This window comes from Coffea arabica, chromosome 9c (assembly GCF_036785885.1).
Source record: "Coffea arabica cultivar ET-39 chromosome 9c, Coffea Arabica ET-39 HiFi, whole genome shotgun sequence".
Classification (NCBI taxonomy): domain Eukaryota; kingdom Viridiplantae; phylum Streptophyta; class Magnoliopsida; order Gentianales; family Rubiaceae; genus Coffea; species Coffea arabica.
This window is the reverse complement of record NC_092326.1, coordinates 30,128,647-30,135,155: the sequence shown is the minus strand read 5'-3', so window position 1 is coordinate 30,135,155 and position 6,509 is coordinate 30,128,647. Positions and strand designations below refer to the sequence as shown.

General features: G+C 35.9%; 1 long non-coding RNA gene across 1 annotated transcript; it reads left to right on the top strand.

The window, feature by feature from the left end:
• Window positions 1-227: 227 nt before the first annotated feature.
• Window positions 228-6,020, top strand: LOC113707724 (uncharacterized). The gene is made up of 2 exons (XR_011821038.1): window positions 228-540; window positions 5,159-6,020. It is a non-coding gene; the product is annotated as an uncharacterized lncRNA (long non-coding RNA).
• Window positions 6,021-6,509: the final 489 nt, after the last annotated feature.

Genomic DNA, 6,509 nt, shown 5'->3' with positions numbered 1-6,509 from the left:
TTTAATTATATAAATTAGAGAATGGACATTCTAATTTTCTATTACAGAATATTGTCTTAGAAACAAAAATTTACAAAAATAAAACTAATTTAAAATGAAAAAGACAAACGGGATAAAAAAGGAAAAAAAATTATATAATAGAAGCTATTTTTGTCCCTAAGGAGTTAAGTGATACGGAATAAAGGTTAAGGGGTGAAGTGGGTATTAGATATAACTCAAGGGGTTAAATTACGGTTAACCCTTCTCACATTGTACAGCTTCAAACCAGATTGGCACTATCTGGTCAAAGCAGCCACGGGGCCCGTGCGTTCTTCTTTCCTCCCTCCCATCTCTTCTCCAAAATTCACCGCCACCCGCCGCCGTGAATATGATATTGAAAGCTTCCTCGTCTTCTTCGCCTTTTTACTTTTCCTTCTCCTTCTTTTGAATATCTGCTACCCACTTGCTGTTTAGTGAAGAGTCTTCAAAGAGAGAATCTTGGGTTAGAGATTGACTTCTTATGGCTGTCTTTCTGTGCAATTTCTCATAAATTGGATACGGGTAAGTTTTTTTTAATAATAATTTGTTTATACCCTAAAAGTCCATGAAAATCATGGTGAAAGCCTCCGTTCATGGATATCTGATGAGTCCATACGGGTTGACTCGGCCGCTCTTTTGAGTCCCAGAGTCGACTCTGCCCGAATCTTCCGAGTCTGAACGAGTTTCCACCGGGTCTACCGTCTCCGGGATATGGACCGGAAGCTGACCATATGTTCAGATTACTCAGCTGTTTGTTTTAAAAGTTTTTATTAAGTTTACAAACGTCAAATTTTATGCTTTTTTTTCCAAAGGAGATATTCATTAGCTTTAATGAGTTTTCTCTGATTTTTGGAACTCATTTGTGCCTATTTGTTTTATTTATTCATTCATATTTATTATTGTGAATGTGAATGTTTGTGATAGAATGCATGCTTTATTCTTGCAGCATTTTCCAACAGAGGCTCAAGATCAAAACCTCTCTCTTTATGTTTTTGTGCGTCTATTTCTCTTAAATTGTTCATGCTTACCGAAGTGTTCAAATTCTCCTTTAAATTAACTGAATGCATGTTGGTCCGTGTTTAAATCAATTTATTATTTAATTCCTGTTTTTTTCTTTCTACTAGTAACTTGGTACACTTAGAACCCAGTAAAGAGTGGCAACTCCTAATTTTTGAAAAAAAATATTCCTTCACATGTTGTGTTTGTCCTTTTGAAGCCCCCCACTTTGAAATTGATGCAATTTGGTCCTTCCATGTATAGAATATAGAAAGTACCATTTTGGTTCCAATGCCAATCTATGCGGCTTTATGGCATGAAAAAGTCACATGCCTTGGTGGTAATCTCATGTGCAAAAGAGGCATCACATGCCTGCCTTACCCAGATGCTAGTGTATGCCAATCACATGTCTAGTCCGACTAAAAATGTAGAACCTGCAGTGAAAAACCTGCTCATCAGACTCATTATGTTGAGAAGAAAAGTTTTCCTTGAGAAATGGAAATTACGCAATTTGTTTGAACAAAATTTTTCCAACCTAGAAGCGTCCTTTATCTAGTCTGACCTAATGGCTCTTAACTCTGGAGCTTTAATAGCTCAAACTAAGAGGGGTCTGTTCAAGATCAGAAGGAAATGAATTTATGGGGAGCCAAAGTATATTTTCAATAACCCTTTTTGGTGTCTTTAATTGGTCAAATTCAGATGTGAAGTCTGGAGCTATTCATATTGTTCAAACTAATTTGTTGTTTGGATGAATTTTGGGTTGAGTATCAATACAAGGATGTCTGTTGGTAGTGGACAAGGCTGGCCGATAAGATTGAGTATATGACTGGAGCTGTTTTGGCCAGAGAAGATTGAGTACATGACTGGAGCTGTTTTGGCTAGAAAACTTTGGTGGTGAATGATGTGGTTGATGCTAGCGAGGACACATTTCTTCTGGTGGCTGGGTATTTGATTAATATAGGTTCACCGGTCAACTTAGGGAGACTGATTTTGCTTAATTATGATTTCCAATTTAAGTCTACTACTACTTTTTGAGTGGCAGTAGACATTCGACCAACATGTGATGATATTTGGGAGAAATGGGTCCTGTTTGGCCCTAAAATTAGGATACATAGCTGTTATGTAAGTTTTGTCGGGCCAAAAGGTGGCCTGAGATGGTTTTGAGATAAAAATTGTTCATTCTAAATTCATGCTGAAAGCTAAGAGTAATGCTTGATAGCAGCACAAAAATTCTAGGATTGATGAAGAGAAAACACAAAATTTTCAGGGATGTCAGCTTCTAGGCTATTTGATTGTGTAGTAGATTAAGTGTAAATTTTAGGCTATAACTGAGATGAAAAACTTCTGTCGGTGCCTAAAAATGGGTACTTAAAGGGCTCTGAACATGTTGTTGCCTTAAACTGAAGAAGACGAAAATACCCTTATGAGGCACATGCCTAGTACATATGCACCAGCTAAACAAAACTGATCCTAAAACTACAAAACACATGGCATTAACAGTATGCTAACGCAACAGTCTAAGTTCTAAAATGTTTTTGCATCACGTACACTCTGAGGGATTAAATTGCATCCTTTTGAAAGTGAGGGACTATAAAGCAGACAAATGCAGAATGTGAGGGAGTATTTCTTTGATCCTCTCAAATCATTCTTACCATTTTTTCTTTTTATCATCTTTTCATCCCTTTGTTTTGTGTTTCATCAAAAATTTCAAAACTATTTTATATACTTTTTCGTCTTGCAGTGGTTAAGACTAAATTTGGGCATGACAGGTGAAAGCAGAACCTTGAATAAGTGCTGATTTGATCTGAATACTGATGTTCTGCTAGCATAATTCAAAAGAATATGCAAGTTTTGATTAAGCATAGCAGAAAATAACACCAAAAAAATGTTGGAAGTAAAAATTACTGAACTTTAGTGGTAATTTATCCAATAAGAGAGATAGGGTTAAGTTCTCCAGAATTTGAATTATAAGTTTACGTTGTAAGAGTAAGAGAATTAGTAGTAGGTGAGAATAATGTTTTCCAAGAAGCAGGAAGAAAATCTAAAAGAAATAATGGAAATTTTAATGGGCTACAAAGGAAGTTTTTTAGTATATCCTATTAAGAAATCTGCATAAGCAATGTTCTAATAGGAGGACAAGTAAATGTTGGAAAGCCTAATCCAACGAAGGGAAATGAAGATGAGAGTAGGAAAAGGTAAAGAAAATTTGAAGATGGCGATAGAAGAAAAAAAAAGATATGATCAGTACTTGAATAAATTGGAGGAATGGAAATTAAATAGCTGATAGTATGATGATACAAAGTGGATGAGAAGAACAAAAGATTTTTGTTGTTTAATCTATAGCAGTTTCTGATATGTTGATCCGCAAAATCGCCCGTGTGTGTGTGACATTTTGTTTTAACATGTACATTGTTTGCCAAAGGCCCAAATTCTCACATGCTTAGGATGTGCTACTTGATGATCGACTACTGCTGTCCTTAAAAAGTCATTAAATGAGTCTGCCAGAGTAGGTGAAGCAAAACATTAAAAACCTGTTTAAGCTAGTCAGCAGCTTTTGTTGACATTTAACTGTATCAGTAGTAAGTGAACGTGTTAGAGTGTAAAGCCTAGCATTTAAACGTATAATATAGTTGATTTGCTATGTTCTTGCTGCTGTCTTTGAAGTTTGATCATCCAGTTTGTTGTCTTTGTAATCAGATGAGTAGTTTGTCATTCTCTAACTCCCAATTAGATAGTTCAGAGTTAAAACTATCTCATCTATTTTCTACTTTTCCTGTGTGTCTTGCGAAACCAGTAGTTTCCTCTGTCAAAACAATCTGTTTTGGCCAATTTTAATTATAATCAAGCCTGGACCAGACAAGCTACTTTTACCTAGAACTGGTTGCTTGTCCATTTTAATTAGTTGCTGAAACCTCGATTCAAAACCATGTTGGGACTGAGGTTAAAAAGGGTCAAAACTGGGGCCTTATAGGATGGATGTGACCTTGGTGTTCTGAGTTTCCCTACCTTTTTTTTCCCTCAGGGTGATTTAAAAAATGAAGTCCTAAAACAGATTTCGCAAGGACACAAGCAGGGAGAACCATAAAGAAAAAAGATATAGACTCATGAGTCATTGCAGAGAAAAAAATTGTAAGAGGAAAAGAAATTTTAGATCTCTAGTCGTAGTTGATTCCCAACTTTGGAAATTTGCATTGTTACCATTATCAACCAAAAAATGTCCCTTCTTCACTAGTTATTCCTCATCCCTGTCTGCATATCTCATTTTTTCCATTCTTGTTTTAAAATCTGAGTTGGGTACTTGAAAAATATTGTATCATATTCTTCTACTCATAGCTATCCTATGTTCTGAGATGACTTTGTTTAGTTACAAACTTTTTAGTTGGCAGCATTTTTCTTGGTTTTCTACCTTGGTTTAGTCTCAACTTATAAGTGTTATATTCTTTCTTCCAGGGGTTATGATTCTCTACTTTATCTTCTAATATTTCTATAGTTTTCAGTTGAAAATGCCAATTTTCTGCAAATGTCGAGTGATCTCACTTAAAAAAGCCTTAATTTGACATAATCAAAGAGTATCTTTTCAATTTATAAAAGGTCTCATGTTGTATTTTAGTATGAAGAGCATTTTAAAATCCGTTAAGCCTCTTTTGAGGATAAAAATTTGAGAATGTTGTCATTTTTGTTATTGCTACAGTTTATAATACCAATCCTGTGTTGAGACAGTATTGCTCAAAGAGTTTCTTGCATGGCAACTTGCATTTAAGTGCTGGTTAAAATGTTTGAAATATGAAATGTAGTTCTATAAATATTTATGACACCTTGCTGGCACCATGTTAGTTTGTTTTTGGTAATGAGCCAACAGGTAGGATCAATTGTCCTCCTAATTTAGTAGCTTGGGTTGCTCGCATCTTGGTAAAGTTGTGAAGACGCTTAACATATATTTAATTTAGTCTTTTGAAGAAATTTGTACATGATTCTGTCATCCATATTTTAGTTGGCAGAAATCTAGTAGTACTACAATCCTCATATGCGAGGGTTATGGTCCTTATGGATGTTGTACAAGTTAACATTTACTCTTACTTCCTTTTTTAACTTCTGATGATATTCTTTCTTTCCAATTTTAAGCTGTTGTTTCTGTTTTTTTCAGGTGTAAAGGAGGGGTATTCATTGTATGAGTTCGAAACTGTATTCTAGGACACAGGTGAAGAAATGATGAACTCTTTCCCACCTCCCTAGCACCTTGCTCCAAAAAAAAGTTTAAATGAAAGGAGGAAGAGCTAAATAAAGCCAAAGTCAGTTTACCTTCTTAACTATTATCTGGTGTGCCTCTTGGAAGTTACAAAACAGAATCAAGATTTTGTTTAGATATGTTTGTGATTGGCAATAGCCTGCTCACTGGGTTATTTGTATCCTTTGTGCTCGCTTGTCGCAGTTCAGATGGCCATATTTATCTGTAAAGGAATTTGTTAAGTCCTACGAAGCAACTTATTCAAATTCTCACCGTTCTAGGAAATTGTTCAAGGTGAATGGATCCCAAACAAGAAGAAGAGACATCATCTGTACATCAGAGAAGAAGCTCAGAAGGGTTGGAGTCAACAACTTTGAATTATGTGAGCATAGTGAAAAGGCTGCTGTCCCGTCGAATGTTAGTAGGGATCAAAGATGGAAGATTCTTCTTGGGTAATTTCTACTGCATGGATAAGCAAGGAAATATCATCCTTCAAGATGCAGTTGAATATCGTTGCATTAGACGTTCTCCTGCTTCTCCAGTGGAACAGCGAGGCCTTGGTCTGATTCTCATCCCTTTTTCTTGTCGGATATCTTGTCATGTCGACTGCTCTGTTGAGGAACAGTTGTCCCTCTTATCCCTTTAGTACTAATAAAACCATTGTTCACGGGTATGTGCATGTGAAGCTTTTTTGTTTACATTTTTGTTCTGGGACAGATGCATATGAAGTTCTTCTTTTGAAAAGTTATATAGAGTTACATCACGTAGTTTGGATGCTTAAGCTTTCGTCATTTCTCCCCTCGTACAGGTGTCCATAAAAAATGACCATAAAAGACCATAACAGTGTATTTTTTTATGATCGAAATTTAAAAAGACCATAAAAGATCGGGAAATTTCGGAGTTGTATATTTTTCATTTTTTCCTTGGTGGGATTGTTATGATTTTCAGTGGATTGGCAGCCTATCATAAGAAAGAGTAATACCTTGACTCTAAACCTTGAGATATGCGTATGTTTAAAAAAAAAAAATTGGTGCTGGCATCGGTGCTAGCTTTGCATCTAACAGTGGGAACAATGGTATCCTTCGAATTCTTGAATCGTTGTTTATAAACTTTCAACATGGGAAAGGGCACGTCATTCTCTTTTCTTCTTTTCTTAATCCCGCCCCTCCCTCCCCCCCCCCCCCCCCCCCCCCCCCCCCCCCAGCAACAAAAAAAGACAGTAGTAGATTTATTTGAAAGAAATAGCTAAATTTTTGTAAATAATATTTCA